Consider the following 21,236-nt stretch of genomic DNA (forward strand, 5'->3'; position numbering starts at 1 on the left):
TAATCAATCTGTGTGGCACCAGAATACTGGCTGGGTTGTAGGGGATCAAATCCTTATTTCTCTCAATGACATGCAAATCAATGTATAACTTACTAACTGTAATGTGTTTTTTTCTGGATTTTTGGTTGATGTTCTGTCTCTCTCCATTAAAATGAAACTACCATAAAAATTAGAGACTGTTCATTTCTTTCTAAGTGAACAAACGTAGAAATTCAGCAGGGGATCAAATACTTATTTCCCCCACTGTACCTGGTTACTCAGTTTGGCCTGATCACCAACTCTGGTGGTTCCAAACTTCATCCATTTCACAATTATTGAGGCCACTGTGCTCCTGGGAACACTTGAATCTAATGTGTGATATGGCACTGTACGGCAACGAAATCACAGTGATATGCCCAGGGATCCTCCCACAGTCCAAAGACATGCAGGTTAGGTGGATTGGCGATTCTAAATTGTCCCTAGTGTGTGCTTGGTGTGTGTGTGTGTCCTGCGGTGGGCTGGCACCCTGCCTGGGGTTTGTTTCCTGCCTTGTGCCCTGTGTTGGCTGGGATTGGCCCCCCGTGACCCTGTAGTTAGGATATAGCAGGTTGGATAATGGATGGATGGATGGATGCCCAGGGAATAAAATCATGTGAAGCTTCTCAATGGTGTGTTGAGAAACTTGACCACCCTAGCCCACCGTTGAAAGCTCAGCCTAAAAACTGGATCGGGCCAGATATGGACTTCTGTTATTTCAATATCCTCATGTGGCATGCCATTTGAAATAAACGCATTCCATAATCATAGATATGCTGATATTCTTAAAACTACTTAATTCACTTCAGCATCATGAGGCAGTGCTTATGTTGGCAGCATCTGGCACACGGTAGGAATGAGCCCAGAAGAGCATATTGTGCTATTGAGAGGGCAGTTATGATGCAGCCAGGAACCCCTTACTAACATATTTATTTAGTCTGTTTGTTATTATTTACTGTAGTACTAGGGTGTTGTACCGTGTTAGCCGTTATGAATGTAGGTGAGAAGTCAAGCAAAATGACACCTTTTATTGGCTAACTAAAATGGTTACAATATGCAAGCTTTCGAGGCAACTCAGGCGCTTCTTCAGGCAAGATATAATGGGCCTGAGTTGCCTTGACTTCTCACTACATTATTATTTACTGTTATTATTAATGGGCTACATAAATAAAGCTACCTTGACTTGGCTTGATGTGACCACGAGTGGCACTTCAATTATGATCATGATTATGATTAATAAAATAACAGTGGTAGGCCGAGTTTCAGTCTCAACTTTTAAATTCATGCTGAAGGCTCACAACTTGTGTCTGACATACCCTGACTAGAGCTGCTATGCATACTGCATCTCTGTTTGTTAGTCACTTAAACAGAAATATAAGTTTTACAATATTTTTAAATCATTACTAACCCTCTTCTAGTTCGTTTCTCTTCTTGGTATCCTCATGTGGTACTCGGTGCCACTCTTCTACTGCCAAACAGTTTGCCTACCTATGGAAATGTCACTTCATATGAAGGAGCACTGGAGTTATCGGGTAGAAGGGTCCTTTCTTCTGATTGGGCAGCCCAGCACTGACGTAGCTGTAGAATGGCCAATAAGGGGAGGTGGGTTGTTTTCTGGGGTCTCCAGAACTCTGATGGTGTCTGTCTTGTCTCTGACTCCCTTTCAATAATCTGGCAGTGTTTGTACAATGATCTGATGGACAGATGTTGTTTTTCATTGATGTTAATTTGTTTATACTTTGTTTTTGATGTTTTTGCTATTCTCATATGTGCTAGTTCTGTATTTAGTGAGTGGTATAATTTATTCTTGCGTTTTGCTTTGAGATTTGGTCTTGTGGACAGATGAGACCCCTGCCTTCATTCCATCAATGCAGGGGGCTGCACGGTGCCGTGATCAGGTGGTGGTGGTGCAGATCGCCACCACAGAAGAACCAGAAAACACAGCAGAGAAAAATAAAGATTAGTACAGATTGTGGATCCCTGAAGAATATAATAATTCTATTACAACAAAATACAACTAAAATGTAGCTACAAACAAGTTATATTAAAAGAATGTTTTTTACCAGATTTTTAAAATGATCCACAGTACTAGCCTGGCAGATTTCTATTGGTAATATATTCCAGATGTTGGGTGCATAAAAACAAAAGTGCGCCTCACCGCTTCTTTCAAGTTTACCTCTTGGAGTTATAAGCAGACCACCATTACAACTTGGAGTGTCAGGAGACAGGAATTCCAAAATATAGGACAGAGCAAGATTATTGAAGGTTTTATACACCATTAGTAATATTTAAAAGTTAGTTCTAAATGACATGGGTAACCAATGTAATGACGCTAAGACTGGAGTGATGTCCTCAGATTATCTTTTTCTAGTTAAGATTCTGGCTGCTGCATTCTGCACTAATTGCAACCGATTGATGTTTTTCTTAGGTGGTCCTGTTAGGAGTGAATTATAACAACAACAGCAACATTTATTTCTATAGCACATTTTCATACAAGTAATGTAGCTCAAAGTGCTTTACATGATGAAGAAAGAGAAAAAAAAGACAAAATAAGAATTAAAATAAGAGAACACTGATTAACATAGAATAAAAGTAAGGTCTAATGGCCAGGGAGGACACAAAAAACAAAATCTGCAGGGGTTCCAGGCCATGAGACCACCCAGCCCCCTCTAGGCATTCTACCTAACATAAATGACCTCAGTCAGTCTTCATGGTATTCAGAGTTCTCATGGAAGGACTTGATGACGGTCACGTGGACTTCTGGTCTTTAATCCATCAGTGTAGGAACATCACGGTGCTTTGATCAGGTGGTGGTGGCACAGGTCACCACCACAGAAAACCGGAAAAAGAACAGAAGAGAGAGTAGGGGGTAGTACAGATTTTGGAGCCACCAAGATGAAGCTATGAGAAAGCCATGTTAAAGTAATGTGTTTTCTGCAGTGTTTTAAAGTGTTCCACCGTATTAGCTTGGCAAATTCCTATTGGCAAGCTATTTCAGATTTTAGGTGAAGCAGAAGGCCGCCTCACCACTTCTTTTAAGTTTAGCTCTTGGAATTCTAAGCAGACACTCATCTGAAGATCTAAGGCTACAATTTGGAGTGTAAGGTGTCAGACATTCCAAAATATAAGAGTGGAGCGAGATTATTTAAGGCTTTATAAACCATAAGCAGTATTTTAAAGTCCAATTCTAAATGGCACAGGTAACCAGTGTAGTGACATCACAACTGGGGTGATGTGCTCGGATTTTCATTTCCTAGTTAAGATTCTAGCAGCTCCATTCTGCGCTAGTTGTAATCAATTGATGTCTTTTTTGGGTGGTCCTGAGAGGAGTGCGTTACAGTAATCTAGTCGACTGAAAACAAAAGCGTGAACTAATTTCTCAGCATCTTTCAGTGTTATAAGAGGTCTAACTTTTGCTATATTTCTTAAGCGAAAAAATGCTGTCCTAGTAATCTGATTAATATGTGATTTAAAATTCAGGTCACAGTCAACAGTTTCCCCTAAATTTCTTACCTCCTTCTTGACTTTTAATTTTAATGCATCAAGTTTATTTCTAATAACCTCATTATATCCATTATTTCCAATCACTAAAATTTCAATTTTCTCTTTATTTAGTTTGAGAAAATGACTACTCATCCATTCAGAAACACAAGTAAGACATTGCATCAGTGAATCAAGAGAGTTGGGGTCATCAGGCGCTATTGATAAATACAGTTGCATGTCATTAGCATAGCTGTGGTAGCTCACGTTATGCCCCGAGATAATCTGACCTAATGGAAGCATGTAAATCAAAAAGAGCAGCGGACCCAGGATAGAGCCTTGTGGAACACCATATAGAATATCATGTGTCATAGAAGAATAATTACCACAACTAACAAACAATTTTCAACCTGCAAAGTAGGATTCAAACCAATTTAAGACACTGCCAGAGAGACCCACCCACTGACTAAGGTGATTTCTATGAATATTGTGATCAATGGTTTTAATGTTATCTATGGTATTATAGTAATTTAGTCGACTAAAAACAAAAGCAAGAACTCATTTTTCAGCATCTTGTAATATTATAAGGGGTCTAACAGTTGCTATAAAAATATGTCTAGTGGTCACCAAACTCATTAAAGTGTCAACACCAGGTTCTAGAACCATCTGAAATTATAGGGCTCTAATGTCACCACTGCCTCCAAATCCTTTACCTTTTAGCCTGGGAAAGACAGCCAGATAATCTGGATATCCCTCCACATCTGGATGTAGACAAGGGCGAAAGTAGCTGTGTGACAAAAAATTAAAGCCTCAAGGACAAGCAAAAGATCACCCCCTAAGCTCTGTTCACAATGTGGTAATGTTCATGTCAGGGGAAATGTGTAAAACGCTAAGCCCTGCTCTGTGGTAGCCTGAAAAATTGCAAGAGGTGCATCGATCGTCCAGATCAGGCACTGACTTTTCTACCAACAGAAAAAATAATAGAAAATTAGGCCAAGAAACACACCTGTGCTGTACTGATTGCAACATTGGGATGCGTTCTGGTGATTGTTTCAAAACACCCACAAAGGACGTGTACTGAATCTGCATCAGTGTGGCAGTTGACACTAGACATATTTTTTTTGTCTTTTTTTATATTGATAATTTGCTATTTACATGTTTCTGTTACATGCAATAACATTTTTTCTTGTTAAAAAAATTCAACATTTTTCCTAGGATAAATATAAAGCCAAGGAGGTTAAAAAATAAATAACACCTTTTGTGCTACAATTATATCTGCCTTTTATTATGAAATTGCCAAGGGGAGAGTTTATGTAGTTGCCTTTTATTACAGGTCAAACAGCACAAACAAGGATAATTAACTGGTGTTAAAACAAGAGCTGAATTAGTTATGATAACTGTAGCACAGCATATGGGCTACACTGCAAAAACTGCATATGCAAAAACTCAAAAAAAAGATAAAAAAAATAAAATTCTTCTTCTTCCTCTTCATCTTTTTAAACTTCTATGTGGGATTGATGTGCCTGATCAACCTTCTCCATGCAGCTCAGACCTTCGCCTCCTCCCCAGTCAGACCCTAACCCTTCAAATCTTCTTTTACTTTGTCCAACCACCTCTGCTTTGGCCTCCACCGCTTTCTCTTCCCCTCTACATCAATTCCCATTACTGTTTCACCCACATCCTCATTGTATTTTCTCATCACATTTCAATTCCAATCCAACCTCCTTTCCTGTACTTTCTTAGTTATCCATCCGACTTTAGTTGTACCTGATTGTCTCAATTGTCATGCAGAAAACACTGCACAACAATTTATTTGAAAAGTCTTGCTTCCTGAAAAGGTTTTGCTGATTGTGATAGGTACCTACGGGGTATGCACAAATATCATTGATTTTACTGCATCACATAGGAACTCTGAGAAATAGACATTTATATGTTTACTGACAATAACATATTTAGTCACGTTTATGTTTCGCATAAGTTATTAAATTCAATAGAATTAAAAGTGTTTTGCTCCTGATTTTCTTTTGTATTCAATGTCTGGTGCATCACGTTGCAGTGTCCAACAGTAGTCAGCAAGCATTGACTGATTCCAGTTGCCCTGGTATTGTTTCTCCATCGTAGCAATGTCCTGCTGAAACCTTTCACCGTGTTTGTCACTGACAGCACTGAGATTTACGGGGAAGAAGTCCAAGTATGAGTGGAGGAAATGAATCTCGAGTGACATGTTGCACTTCATTGTCTTGTAAGCTTTGAGAAGTTTGTCTACCAGCTCAGTGTAATTGATGGGTAAATTTTGATGTGATATTCGTGATCAGTACCCAAAAATCTAAAAGAAACACCCAACGGTGTTCAAGAAGCAAAAACTTTGTTGTGCAGTGAAATTAGGATGACTTTCAAGGGGATTGAATACTATTGCACACTACTGTTTCTATCTGTTATGTAGTGCCTTTCATATCTATCTATCTATCTATCTATCTATCTATCTATCTATCTATCTATCTATCTATCTATCTATCTATCTATCTATCTATCTATCTATCTATCTATCTATCCAGATCTAATTATGCAATCTTCATTATGCTATAACTTATTAAGTTTATTACACAGAGAATTCACAAAAATTTTTTTTTGTTGCCGACAGATGGCAGCACCTGCCCTGCATTCCAAAATGGCGGAGAGATGGTTGTCAGTCGAACAGCGGATGCGATGTGTTCGCCTTTTCTTGATAACGGGCAATGTTTCCGAGGTGCAACGCAGGATGTTGGAGGAATTTGGACTGCCTGCAGTGCATAGGAACACAATCTCCCAAATCAACGAAGTGTTTGACCGGACTGGTAGTGCCAATCACCCGAAAAATCCCGGACCATCGAGAAGTGTGCGAACAGACGACATGAAGAATCGTCTTCGCGCCGAATTGGAGTCGTCCCCGCATAAATCAAAGTCATCCAGACGATTGTCTGCAAAGCTGAACATTGGTAAAACCAGTGTGCTGAGGATGTTGCATGAAATGAAACATACGCCCTACCATCCACGACTTCATCATGCTCTCAAAAAGGACGGCTTCGACAGGAGGATTGAGTTTTCGGAAGCGTGGCTAGCAAGACTGGAGGGAGATCCGGAACTGGCTCAAAATGTGTTGTGGACTGATGAGGCCATTTTCCACACATCTGGCTCAGTCAACAGACGCAATTGTGTCTTTTGGTGAACAGACAACCCCCACATTAACATTGAAGTCGAACACAAGTCCCCAGGAGTAATGGTATGGGCTGGTGTGTCTTATGATGGTATCGTTGGCCCGTATTTCCTTGAAGGAAATGTCACAGGCGACAGGTACCTCAACCTGCTTGTGAATGATATCATCCCAGAACTGCAGAACAGACAGAACTTCGACCATATTTGGTGGCAACAGGACGGGGCTCCACCTCACTTTGCGATAAATCTGAGGAACTTCCTTGACCAACAGTTTCCAAACCGGTGGTTAGGATGTCGAGGGCCTGTTGAATGGCCTCCACGGTCGCCTGACCTTACCCCACCAGATTTTTTTCTTTGGGGATATCTTAAGTACAAGGTCCACGCGCATCCTATTGACAGTTTGGAGAATCTGTGCCTGGCGATTGTTGAGGAGATTAGGGAAAGATCCTTCTGTAAATGTGCCAAGACAATGTGATGCTGTAGCCAGAAGACTCCAAGCCGTACCCAACTGAATGGAAGACAAGTAGGACATTACATGGAAAATCAGTGAATTAATTCAATATAAGTCCATTTTTGTTTATTACAAGATATTTCAAAACATATTTCCATTTCTTTTGTCTTGCATTGTTTTCCTGCATTGAATTAAAAGTTGCATAATTAGATCTGGACCACACTATATAATATATAGTGCCTATCTATCTATCTATCTATCTATCTATCTATCTATCTATCTATCTATCTATCTATCTATCTATCTATCTATCTATCTATCTATCTATCTATGGGCACAGGCAGGCTATGAAAGGTTCTTGCATTGATCTCATTGCTACCAAGACAGGCCGTGCCCCCCATCATTCTTTTACATCAAGCAGATTCACCAAATGGATGTTCAAGTGGAATTTCATTTGTGGATGTCAGGAGTTAAATTAGAGGTGCAGAGAAGAACTTTGACTTTATTTTCATTGTACTTTTAAAGGGAATGAAAAACACATTTTAACATATTGCTTTGCTTTGTGTCTGTAAATTCAGTTATTATTGTGCAGCACTACCTTAATTTTATTGAACCTTCACCTTCAGGTCACCATCTCCTCTTTCATTCTCGCAAGGTGTCTTGAATAATAGCCAAGACTCAAACAGCTTCATTTCATGATGAATTGCAAAACTGGAGTGCTAGACCTGACCTTCAGAGCCTTTTGGCTGGCAGGTTTGCCAGCAGTCACTCTTAGTCATTCGTCACTTAGTCCCATATGAGCAAATGCGGACAAACCCAGATGTCACGTCAGCAAGTAGGGGAGCAGCAGCTCAAAACACTTGGTGAAACTTCTTGGCCTTTTATTCCTTCTTGACAAAAACTCAATGAGATTCTATATATGTGTCCTTTAAGCTGTGCAGCTGTGCTATAAATACCAAGACTACTGAGCAGAAATTTTTGTGGAGCTGTAGTTAAATGAAGGAAATATCTGTAACGTAATCTTAGAAAAGAGAACAGAAATTGAAAAATGTAACAGAAGGGACAAATTTCTGCAATTTATTGTCCCCTAAAGTCCTTTGTATATAAACATTATACAGTGATCTGAAAAAGTACGTACACCCCATGAAATATTTTGTTTCTTTTTTAACATAAGTGGACATATCAACATTTGATCTTTATTTAAACATTATCTGTAAATAAAACAAACATCATGGCACACTGACATTTTGTAGTCTGTTGTATAGGTCAGGTCAGGTCAGGTTGGGGAGCATGCACTGGTACAGTGCGTTGCCGCTCCCACTACACAACCAAACAGCTTGGGATCCTGGTTGGCAACCCCCCAAGCAGACATGCCGTCCAGTCCCACCCTCCGGAACTGACCCTCTATCTGCCGGAGCCAGATAGTCCAGCCAATGGAGTCCTCAACAATGAGGGTCCTGCAGGATGGATCACCCTCCGGGAAACATGCCACATGGCCGTAGTGTCATAACTGACGCTCCCTCACACTGCAGGTAATGTGCTTGATTTGGGACTCCATGAGCAACACAAAGTCAAAACAGAGGTACCCAAGGATTCTCCAAAGAGACACAGTAACAAAGGAGTCCAGTCTTCATCTCAGGTCACTGGATAGCGTCCATGTCTTACAACCATATAGCAAGACAGGAAGCACCAGGACCAGACTTGGACCTTTGTCCTTTTGTAGAGATATCTGGAGCATCACACACCCCTTTCCAGTGACCTCTTGACCCCCCCATGCTCTCCCAATCTGTATACTGACTTCATAGAAAGAGTCACCAGAGACATGAATGTAAGTAAATGGTAAGTAAACCTCTCGACGAGGTTGACACTCTCTCGTCAGACAGACACGCTGCTGATGGCTGTGCCCAATATGTCATTAAAGGCCTGGGTCTTGGTTTTTATCAGGACACTCACAAACCCAGACACTCAGACTCCAATCAGAGGCCCCAATCAGAGTCTCCATTGACTCCACGAAGATCATAGCATCGCCAGCAAAGTCATGATCAGTGAATTTCTCTTTACCAAAAGATTTCCCACAGTCACTGGACCCCACGACCTTGCCCAACACCCAGTCCATACAAGCATTGACCAGAGTAGGAGCAGAACAGACTGCCGACACACCCCAGAATCAACTGGGAAAAACACTGAGGTTCTGCCTCCACCCTGCACAGCACTCACAGTACCAGTGTACAGGCCGCTCATGATATCCAGCAACCTCAAGGGGATCCAATGAAGTCTCAGGATGTTTCACAGGGCATATAACTAAAATAAATATAAATGCAAATGTGGAAAAGTAAGTCCACCCCTTACATTTATCACTGCCTCAAATATCTCAATGTGCAAGAATCAGAACATCATAAGAGAGGATCATGAAGGAATCTGTCTCATTTAAACCTCACACATCTCATTTGGTTTCCTCTTTCTTCTTGGAGTGTGTGTTGTCACTATGCCTGATCGACAGAGCTCTCTGAGGGATTCAGAAGGATGGTTGCAGATTTCACCATGAAGATCTACAGAGAGTTTCTTGGACAACATGGCTTGGATTTTGTACAGATAGACAGTATTAAATTACAGGACCTTCTTTTAACACCATTCTGCCTCATCGCCTGGGGAAAAAGCTTTGGATCTTGATGCCCCCATAATCTCCTAGATGATGGACTACCTGACCAGCAGGCAGCAAACTGTGAATATGAGGGACTGTGTGTCAGAAATGGTAGTGAGTGATACTAGAGTAACCTCATGGAACTCTCCTGTCCCCCTCCTTTCTGTTCACCTTCTACACAGCAGACATCCAGCACAATACCAGTGCTTACCACCTACATAAATTTTCAGATAACTTGTCCATGATTAAGACTCTAGATGAGTCAGAGTACGGGAAAGCCATGGAGGACTTTGTCTTGTAGTGCAGGGAAAACAACCTGCAACTCAACATCAGCAGGAGAAAAGAGTTGGAGGTGGACTTCTGACATGCCAAGAAGCCTGTGAGACCAGTCGCCATTCAGCGGGAGTATGCAGAAGTGGTGCAGAGCCTTAGAGATAACCAACAAACTAGACACAGTGGTGCTTATAAAGAAGGTCCTGAGCAGACCAGATGTGATTAGGAGACTCAGGTCTTTTGATGTATGCAGCACACTGCTGGAAATGTTCTACCAGTCCATAGTAGCCATTGTGGTGGTCACCGCCACAGCTTGAGCTTGAGTTCAAAAGACGCACAACACCTGAATGAGCTTATCAAGAAAGCCTACTCCATCACAGGAGGAATCCTGGACACAGCAAGCTGTTGTGGAAAAGAAGATGGTGGCAAAACTGGATGCCACCATGAAAAATCCCCTCCATCCTTTCCGGCAAGCACTGCCTCGAAGCACACAAGCTCATTCCACCATGGTGTGCCAGGAAGTGCCTCTGGGGGGGTCTTTTCTGCCCAATACTATCAATGCTTCTTCTTGATGTATTCATTAAGTTTATTTTTATTGATTGATTGATTGATTGATTGATTGATTGATTGGCTGTATTATCTGTGCTGTGAGTTTATATCCTTGTTTTTCATAGCTCTGCTGCTGTATGCAGCTTAATTTCCTCCCCGGGATTAATAAAGTTTATCTCATCTCTGAACTAATCTATTCACAGGTCCACATGTGTCTTTCTAACTGATGCCCAATCAATTTAATTTGCCATTTATGGTCTCCATTGAGTGCTACATGCAGTTTTTGATTTTTTTAATACATTTGCAAATCCTTCTAAAAATACATTTTTACTTTGTCATTATAGGTTACTGAATGCAGACTGATGGGCAAAAATGTCCATTCAGAATTAAATCTGCAGCACAATCAAGAGTTTGGAAAGTGATGGGGTCTGAATTCACATTAAATCCACTGTATAGTAATAAAATGTGTAAACTACCAAGGGAGTGAATTCGTTTTATCGGCACTCTAGCTAGTTGTAAAATCTAAAGATTAACTTTGGGTACATGTAATTTAAAAAGACCTTCATTGTATTCTCTTTTTGGCCAGTTATGTGTTCTGAATAATTCTGATTGCTCAATTAAAATCATTTATGTAATAAAATGTAATTTCCATTCTCTCATGAGAACAACATTGTGACTCAGACTCATTTTTGGACCCTCTACAAATCCTATAGTATGTTAGCCATACAATTTTAAATTGCTCGAATTAATGTGTTTAAGTGAGCATGAAAATAAATTTAAAAACTTTTAAAAACTGCATGTGCCATCTGAGACTGACGTTAATGCAGCATTCAGGGAAACTTTGTTGAATGCTGAAATCCAAATTTCATCTTGCTGTTTTATTAACATGTTTTGGAGATTTCGAGAAAGCTTAAACAGACACAGTGGGAGCACAGATGGTAACGAGAAAAAAGTATTACATTCTGGACAAAGAAACAAAGAAAACATTTTAATAAGATTGAAAATATCTAATTAGGCCTGCAACTCTGAATTGGATTAAGTAGGTTTAAGAATGTTATATTATGGATATTATGGATTTTCAACCAGAGTAAATATTTAGTGATCCCTTGAGATGTGAGGGTTCCAATTACAAGTTTTCGTGTTTATGTGGGGATTCATTTGATACTGTAACGTTGGAGTTGTGAGGCATCTTCTTCACAGTCTCTAGAATTCATTGAACATTTTCTATTGAGAGCTGAAAAAAATGTATGAAAAGCTGTAATTTAGGGAAAATTGTCCCTTTTGTATTTCAAAAACTATTACTAACTGTTGCTGTGATTGTGTTTATTTTAAAGCAATTTGGAGTTATTTTAGAAAAACAGGTGTCATTTTAATGGACCCAGGGATCAATCGTTTTTATTCCTTTGAAATTTATAATGATTATGTATTAAAAATATGAGAATTACCCTCACAAGGGATTTTTCCTGAGCGTATTATGCTCTTAAAGACTGGAAGATAATGCATTCATTGTTAAATCCTCATAATCCATTTCAGAGTGATAGGAGAATGGGGCATATCCACGTGACACTAGGCACAAGGCAAGAAACAGCCATGTCTTGTCTATCGAGCTATTAAATATTGGATATCACATCTATCTATCTATCTATCTATCTATCTATCTATCTATCTATCTATCTATCTATCTATCTATCTATCTATCTATCTATCTATCTATCTATCTATCTATCTGTTGTAAAATAAGAAGCATACATAGAAAATGGTATGGGGCACATGTCTAACCCTGTTATAATGTAAATAAATCAAAAAGGAAACTTCCTTTTCACAAAGATGCGTCTTTTCAGATGGGAGTCAGATATTGAACTGAGTCAAAGAAGGCCGAACTGCTGGTCATAGGGGTTCCAGACAGGAAGGAGCTGGTCTATAGTTGGAATGGCTGCCAGTCTTCTGTCCTTCAGAGGAAAGAAGAGAGAAGGTTTTAGCACACAGCGCCAACCCCTGGTTCAGCATGTAACTACTATCACCAGAGCCCTTATGCTGCCTCCCAAACACAGACACGACAATATCTATCTCTTATGGATTTTTTAGTTAATATATAACAATCATTTACAATTTATTACAAGTGCATACACACACACCCACTCACACACGCAAACACATACATCCATATATATATATATTTTTTTTCAGGAGGCTGGAGGGGCATTAGTTCCAACGTATGCTGCTAGACACTGGACTGGCCTTTGCATCATTTGGCCAAGCGGCATCCTTGAAGTGTTCAAGCGATTGCATGATCAAGTGCTGAGAAAACGACCTGAAGTGTGGCGATCAGGCGAGTGGCTTCTGCATCATGACAACACTCCCGCCCACACAGCACTGAGTGTGTGGCAGTTTCTCACGAAAAATGGGATGACAACACTTACCCCCCCCCCCCCCAACTCCCCCCACTTCTCGGACCTTGCACCCAGCGATTTTTTCTTATTTCCAAGAATGAAGAGGGAAGCTATAACAGAATGAATTATTAAACAGGACTGAATGTAACTGAAGAATTAACTAAATGTAGCTTAGAGCTTAAGCACACGAAGTCTCTGCTCTGACTTGGAGAAGCCACCAACATAATTGTAAAAAGGTTAGAATGAGGTAAATGAGTAACAAACGCCCCTCTAGAAAGTGGGGATAAACTGATAGGAAAGCCCAAACTTCACTCCTATGAAACGTTGATAGATCAATAGGACAATCCTCAAAACACCTCTCTTAATGAAGCAGTGTTCAGAATAATGGGAGAATCGAGTAAGAAATTACTGGTGGCATTAGTTGAAGCCTATTTGCAGCACTAGGCTCTTCGTTGTCCATAGTGGACATTATTAGAATTCGACGGCGGCCCCCCTCGGTGTTCTGAGTGCACCTCTTCAATAGCACAAATAGCATCCCTTTGCTGTTGCACTTCATTACTATCATACTTCTTTCATACAGGGTTCCCCTCGGTGTTAGACGAGCACACCCCTTCAACAGCCCAAACAGTACCCCTTTGTGCATATACCTTGATCTTTAAGGAGTGTGCACCCCTTGATGTATGGAGTGTACACACTTTTACTTTCATAAACGGTGCCCAATGGGTTAGCCTCCCACTCAGTATCATCAGAGTTTGGGTGGGGATCCCTCTCAGTTTCCAAATCACGCATGCATTCAGAAACACTGATGCTGGCTTTTTATATACTTACAGTGCACTTTATTATCATATTTCATTATTGTCATACTTCTATTGTAATTGGCCCCCTCAGTGTCCAGATCACGCACCCCTTTTCGAATTTTTGAAACTGCACATAATGGATTGGGTGGCTCTGCCCCAGATTCCAGTTCAATGCAATATATATACAGTATATATATATATATTGTGAGAGATGGCTGGCAGCTTATCCCGCCCAGTACATCCACACCGTCAGATGGAGTCCCCCCTGCAAAATGGAAGTGCCCCGAATTCCTGCAGGGCATCATGGACAATGGAGTTCAGATTCACAGCCCTGCTGGATACCATGGGGGCTGCCAGGGGACGCTGCAGAGAGACACGAAGATTGTTTCTATTATAACCCGGAAGTACTCCCAAGTCATGGGGACGGAAGGACAGCAGTACTTCTGGGCTAAAGAAAAATATAAATCTTCATCTGACTATATTCACGGACTGTATAAAGGATTGTGGGAAACCCAGCAGAGAGAGCCGGAGTTGGGAGGAAGTGCGACAGAGCTGCTAGGTGGAGAGGAGGATTTATTGTATTGATTATTGAATTATTATTGAGTATTGTGGAGGTGGAGGTGCTTTGTGCACATTATTGTAATAATAAAAATATTACTGGGACTTTTTACCTGGTGTTTGGACGTGTTGTCTGTGGGTTTTACAGGGCAACAGCGACCCCTAGTGTCACAATATATTTCTATATATATATATTGTAGCAGTAGAGGCGTGGAGCCACCTCTAACACCCTCAGGTACCACTCTTCAGACCAGGTGAAAGTATAAGTAATATTCTTTTTATTACTATACGGTGCACCAAGCACTCTTCTCCCCACACTCATAAACACAATACACTATTCTCTAATACAATAAACAATCCTCCACTCCCAGACACTTCGCCCACCTTCCTCCCAGCTCAGCTCAGTGTTCTGGGCTTCCCAGAGTCCTTTTATAGCCCCTGACCCGGAAGTGGCTCCAAGCCAAACCCACAAGTCCGTTTTCCTTCCGGGTCAGGGCAAAGTCCTTTTCTTCATCCCGGGAGCACGTCGCTTCTTCCAGTCACGTGACTGAGATGTACTCCCGGGTTATAGGGCATACAAGAGTCCACCAGCACCCTTACAGCGACTCCTGGCGGCCCCCAAGGTATCCAGCAGGGCTGTGTCACAACACTACAAAGTCCATGAGGCCCTGCTGGAACTCGGGGCACGGATATGCTGTCTGGAGGGCTCCTCCTAGCGGCCTGGGGGTGAGGGCCGGACTGGGAAGCCGGCAATCCTCCACATATATATATATATATATATATATATATATATATATATATATATATATATATATATATACAGTATATATATATATATATATATATATATATATATATATATATATATATATATATATACTGCTCAAAAATCTTAAAGGACCACTTTTTAATCCGAGTATAGCATCAAGTTAATGAAACTTCTGGGATATTGATATTGATCTGGTCAGTTAAGTAGCAGAGGGGCTTGTTCATCATTTTCAGCTGTGTTGGTGCACTAGAGGGGCAAAGAATGAGACGACCCTCAAAACAGGAGTGAATGGTTTAACAGGTGGAGGGAGGCCGCTGACATTTTTCCCTCCTCATCTGTTATTTCACTCGTTTTGCATTTGGCTACAGTCAGTCTCACTACTGGTAGCATGAGGCCTTACCTGGACCCTACAGAGGTGGCACAGGTAGTCCAACTTCTTCAGGATGGCACTTCAATATGTGGCATTGCCAGAAGGTTTGCTGTGTCTCCCAGCACAGTCTCAAGGGCATGGAGGAGATTCCAGGAGACAGGCAGTTACTCTAGAAGAGGTGGACAGGGCCCCTAGTACAAGGTCCTTAACCCATTGACAGGACCCACCGCTATCTGTTCCTTTGGGTAAGGAGGAAGAGGATGAGCATTGGCAGAGCCTACAAAATGACCTCCAGCAGTCAGGCAGGCCACTGGTGTGAATGTCTCTGTCCAAATAATCAGAAACAGACTTCATGAGGGTGGCCTGAGGGCCCGACATCAGTTAGTGGGCCCTGTGCTCACTGCCTGCCCGGCACTGTGGCGCTCGATTGGCATTTGCCATAGAATACCAGAATTGGCAGGTCCACCACTGGCACCCTGTGCTTTTCACAGATGAGAGCAGGTTCACCCTGAATACGTGTGCTAGACGTGAAAGGGTCATGCACAGCCCTCAAAAACACCCGAATTTCATGCCATTTTCTAACTTGTTTTATTTTATTTGGAGGCTGAAACAATATTTCTGGACTCATATATATATATATATATATATATATATATATATATATATATATATTGTATATATATATATATATATATATATATATATTTATATATATATATATTATAATTATTATGTTGCATTAAAACTCCATCACCCTGTATTGGACTTATTGGGTTTGTTTAAATGAACGAATGACTGGAATGAGCGGCTTGAGTCGTTTCAGTGTAATGTTGAACTCTGCTCCATTACTTTCACACAATATCCGCTTCAAATGAACACTAGAAAGCAGCAGGACCCCCACTGTACACTGAGAGCGCTAAGCCCCCTCAGAAAAAGCAATTTCAAAGCTGTCAGTTCTCCTAAAACAAATACAAAGGCCAGCGTGCTTTTAGAAAGGATAGCGAGTGTGTTTGCTCCTTATTTATTTTTTTATGGATTTCCACCTTTTCTAATATGCTGGACCTCCAGGTCTTAGTTTCCGAGAGCAGCTGCTATCATTTTGGCAGCACAGAAATCCAAGGCCATTGTGTCTTTGATCGTTGTCGTACATTGTGCTGGGAGCTCTTCCGAGGATACCAGTCACGTCTGATAAGTGTGAAGAGCATTACTTAGTATGAGAGGTGACAAGAGTAGATACCATTCCTACCCACTACTCTAAGTCTTTAACATCTGTTGACTTGAAAGGAAGGATTAACAAGCTTATAAGTCTGTGCACAGCTGTTAAAACTGGACGCTCTGACTTACATATAAAAAGAATTGTTGTGTGTTTTAAGCTTCACGTTAAACACACTGCGTGAAAAAATTAAGGGAACTCTTAAATCACACATTGGATCTCGATGACTGAAATATTCAAGTGGAAAATCTTAACTGAGTAATGCTGTGTAATTGGAATTGGTGAATGGAAACCAAAATCACCAACCCATTGAGGGCCGATTCAACATCACACCGGAAATCAGTCAAAAATTGAAATCCCAGGCTGATCCAACTTGTGTGAATTTCATCAAGGTGACTCCTAATGTGACTCAGTAGCCTGTGTGGCCCCCACGTGCCTGTATGCACTCCTCACAATGTCCAGGCCTGGATCTGCTGGGTGATCTCCTCCCAGACCTGGATCAGGGCATCAATGAGCTCCTGGACAGTCTGTGACACTATTTGGTATACATGATGTCCCAGAGGTTCTCAGATGGATTTGGGGAATGTATGGGACAGTCAATGGCATCAATGCCTTTGTCATTCACAAACTGCCTATACATTCTAATCATGTTGTCCTGCACCAGGAGGAGGAACCCAGGGGCCCACTTCACCAGCGTAAGGTCTGACAACGGTTTTGAGGATATCATCCTGGTACCTAACAGCAGTTGGGGAACCTTAGCATAGCATGTGGATGTCTATGCGGCTATCCAAGTTTTGCATCCCCACACCATCACTGACCCACTGCCAGACTGGTCATGCTAGATGATGTTGCAGGCTGCCTAATATTCACCACAGTGTCTCCAGACTCTTTCACGTTTGTCACATGTGCTCGGTGTGAACCTGCTCTCATCTGTGAAGAGAACGTGGTGCCAATGGTGGAGCTGCCAATTGTGGTAATCTCTGACGGATGCCAATCAAGCTGCATGGTGACAGGCTGTGAGCATAGACCCCCATAGAGAATGTCTGGCCCTCATGCCACCCACATGGAGTCTGTTTCCGACACTTTGGTCAGAAACATTCACACCAGTAGCCAATTGGAGATCATTTTGTGGGGCTCTGGCAGTACTTCTCCTGTTCATCCTCACACAAACGAGCAGATGCCACTTTTGCTGCTGGATTGATGCAATTCTACAGCCCCATCCAGCTCTCCTCATGTGATGGACCATCTCCTGGTATCTCCTCCATGCTCTTAAGATTGTGATGGGAGACACACAAACCTTCTTGTGATGGCACATCACCCTGGAGGAGCTGTGTAACCTGAATCAGCTGCAGGTACCGCCTCATACTACCAGTAGTGATGAGGACACTAACAAAACACAAAACTAGAGAAGAGTCAGTCAGGAAGGATAAGGAAAGAGCAGATGTCTGTGGCCACCATTCTCTTTTAAGGGTTATCTTGCTGTTTCTTCTCCAGGTCATCTCTTGTCATTTTCATTTGCACCAAAGCAGGTAAACTTGTGCTTCTTAACTGGACAGACTGATATCCCAGAATCTGCATTGACTTTATGTCAGACTGGGATGAGTAAATGTTCCCTTCATGTTTCTGAGCACTTCACCTGAATAAGAGAAAACGGGGTCAAAAGAATTTGGTTTACTTGGTTAGAAAAAATCAAAAATCAATTCTTTTGTCACTTTGTTTACTGCAGTGTTTCTTAAACTATGGGTCACAACCCCAACTGGGTCATGGACAACTCTATATTGGGTCACTACAAGTTTTTTGAGTTCATACAAGCATGAATTTTGTAGTGCGTGATATGTCACCTGGTAATTAGCGTACAGAAGGTGAAATTGATGCTTCGTGCATATGCTTTCATTTTTGTGGCATGAAAATGTTACAAGCATTCCCCACCTTCCATATCCAATCTCACAGTCTATTAAACGACCAGTCTGAGAAATAAAGATACCATAAAGGAGATGGGAAGAAAGGAAAGAATGACACAGACGAGCTTGTGAGTAGTGAGGGGCATTTCCATTCACTTGACTGATTGGATTCTTTCGAAGTTATTGTTGAAGTGAATTGATTCTTTTCATTCATTTGATTTCCATCCATCCATCCATTTTCCAACCCGCTGAATCCGAACACAGGGTCACGGGGGTCTGCTGGAGCCAATCCCAGCCAACATAGGGCACAAGGCAGGAACCAATCCCGGGCAGGGTGCCAACCCACCGCAGGACACGCACAAACACACCCACACACCAGGGCCAATTTAGAAGCACCAATCCACCATGTCTTTGGACTGTGGATAGAAACCCACGCAGACACGAGGAGAAGATGCAAACCACGCAGAGAGGACCCGGGAAGCAAACCCAGGTCTCCCAACTGCGAGGCAGCAGCGCTACCCACTGCGCCACCGTGATTTGTTTGATTCATTTAGCGTGTGCCATAAATGTGAAATTCTTTCCCCAGTGACCTTCTGACTATATCGTAAATATATTATTTAATAATTCGGACATTATTTTGATATATTGTACTAGCCATCCCCCCGCGTAGTAGTGAAACAGGACAGTGAGGAGGACCCCGCCCAGCTCTCTACTCCTGACGTCACACTTCCCCCTCTCCTCGGCCCACAGCTTCTGTCTCGGATTAGCGTGAATATATCGCTCCTGCAAGCGAACTATGAATCTTAGTGTGGTGAGAGGAAGTCGCAAAATCAACCAGAATTTTCAAGCAAATTATAGAAAAAAAAATGATCTAAATCCGTTAAGTAGTTCTCTCGTTTGCTAACTAAGCAGAGTTCAGGTTATGCCCCGAGGCACACACGTGAGTGAGGAGGCCCCACAGCCTGATGAGTCTCTCTCAGATTTGCACCAATAAATCGGTACCACAAGTGAACTATGATAATTAGCATGATGAGAAAGTCGCAAAATCAACTGGAATGTTCAAGCAAATTGTAGAAAAAAACCCGATCTAAATCTGTTAAGTAGTTCTCTCGTGAAAAGTGGACAGACATACAAATGGGTCTAAAAAACTGTAAGAAATTTTGCACTTAGACCACGAAATTTTTACAACCATTTCTTAGCGAGCTCCTATGGGCCAAGGGTAACCTACATTCCAAATTTCAAGTCCCAAGTCCTCATGGTTCGGAAGATTTTGTGATGAGTGAGTCAGTGGTATTTGGCTTGTATATACAGTAAACAGATTACGTATAATAAATAGCACACATGGGCTGGGTATCCTTCAATAAGGACGTGCACAAAAAGGCGAGCTTCAAAAGGGCGACCTCAATTGAACGCGGCGAATAAAGGCGTTTGTAGATAATTTAGACAATAATAGATAGATAATAATAGTAGATAATAATAAAATAGCTATGTGGCATTGCACACAATCTACAGGTTCAAGTGTAACACAACAATGAGTAAGAGCAGAAAACAACAAAATATAGAGAGCTTTAGAAATAGTTCGTTAGAAGTTCATGCATTAATTAATTGGATGTTTTAATATTCTTGCTTTCGCCTTTTTATACGTTCAATCATTGCCTTTATTTTCTGTAATAATTTTGTTGCCTTTGCCTTTATTCGCTGTGCCCAATTGAGGTCTCCCTTTTGAAGCTCGCCTTTATTTACGCGCACCTTTATTTGCCGCGCCCAATTGAGGTCGCCCTTTTCAAGCTCGCCTTTTTGTGCGCACCCTTATTGAATAGAACCCATGGGCTGGCATCCTGAACAGGGTTTAACTGGGACCCCATTGCAATGGAAGGACCGGAGGAGATGATGAATGGTCAGTATTTTCTCCCCCAATATACTAGATTCACAACCTTGCCTCTCCCTATCTGTCCGACCTCCTCCATGTTGCCATTCCCTCCTGCACCCTTAGATCCTCTTCCTCCATCCACTCGACTGTCCCTTTCATCCGTCGTACCACCATGGGGGACACAGCATTCAGTTGCTCTGGAACTCATTACCATCTGAGCTTAGAATTATTGATTCATTCTCACTTTTCAAATCTAAACTTAAAACTCATCTGTTTAAGACTGCTTTTTCTCTTTGACTACAATTGCTATGTCTGATTTTGAATTTCGTATGTTCATTTTGTTTATAATGTGTGTTTTATCTATTGTTCGGTGTCCTTGAGTGTTTAGAAAGACGCCTACAAATAAATTAAATGTATTATTATTATTATCCCTTGGCTTCAGTACTCATTTGGATACTCACAGGGCATGCTGGAAACTGGAGTCCCAAAGTACAGCCCCGTTGGGTTCTGCATGTGCTGCCTGTTGGGAGCTGCGGTGGTTTACAATCCCGGATTTGTGGGACTTCCACCTGATATGGAAGTGGTTCCAATAGACCATGTCCTAGTACCGGAAGGTCTGAGAGAAAAGGAGGTGCTCCACCTCACCTCAGCGAGTCACAGTCGGGAGGCAGAGAGAAGAAATGGAATGTCTGTCACATTCTTGTGTCGATTTTGGGTGGTGCTTCTTTGGAAAAGTGTTAATTTGAATCCGGAGTTGTATTGGGGAA

Source organism: Erpetoichthys calabaricus, chromosome 2 (genome assembly GCF_900747795.2).
Source record: "Erpetoichthys calabaricus chromosome 2, fErpCal1.3, whole genome shotgun sequence".
NCBI lineage: Eukaryota > Metazoa > Chordata > Cladistia > Polypteriformes > Polypteridae > Erpetoichthys > Erpetoichthys calabaricus.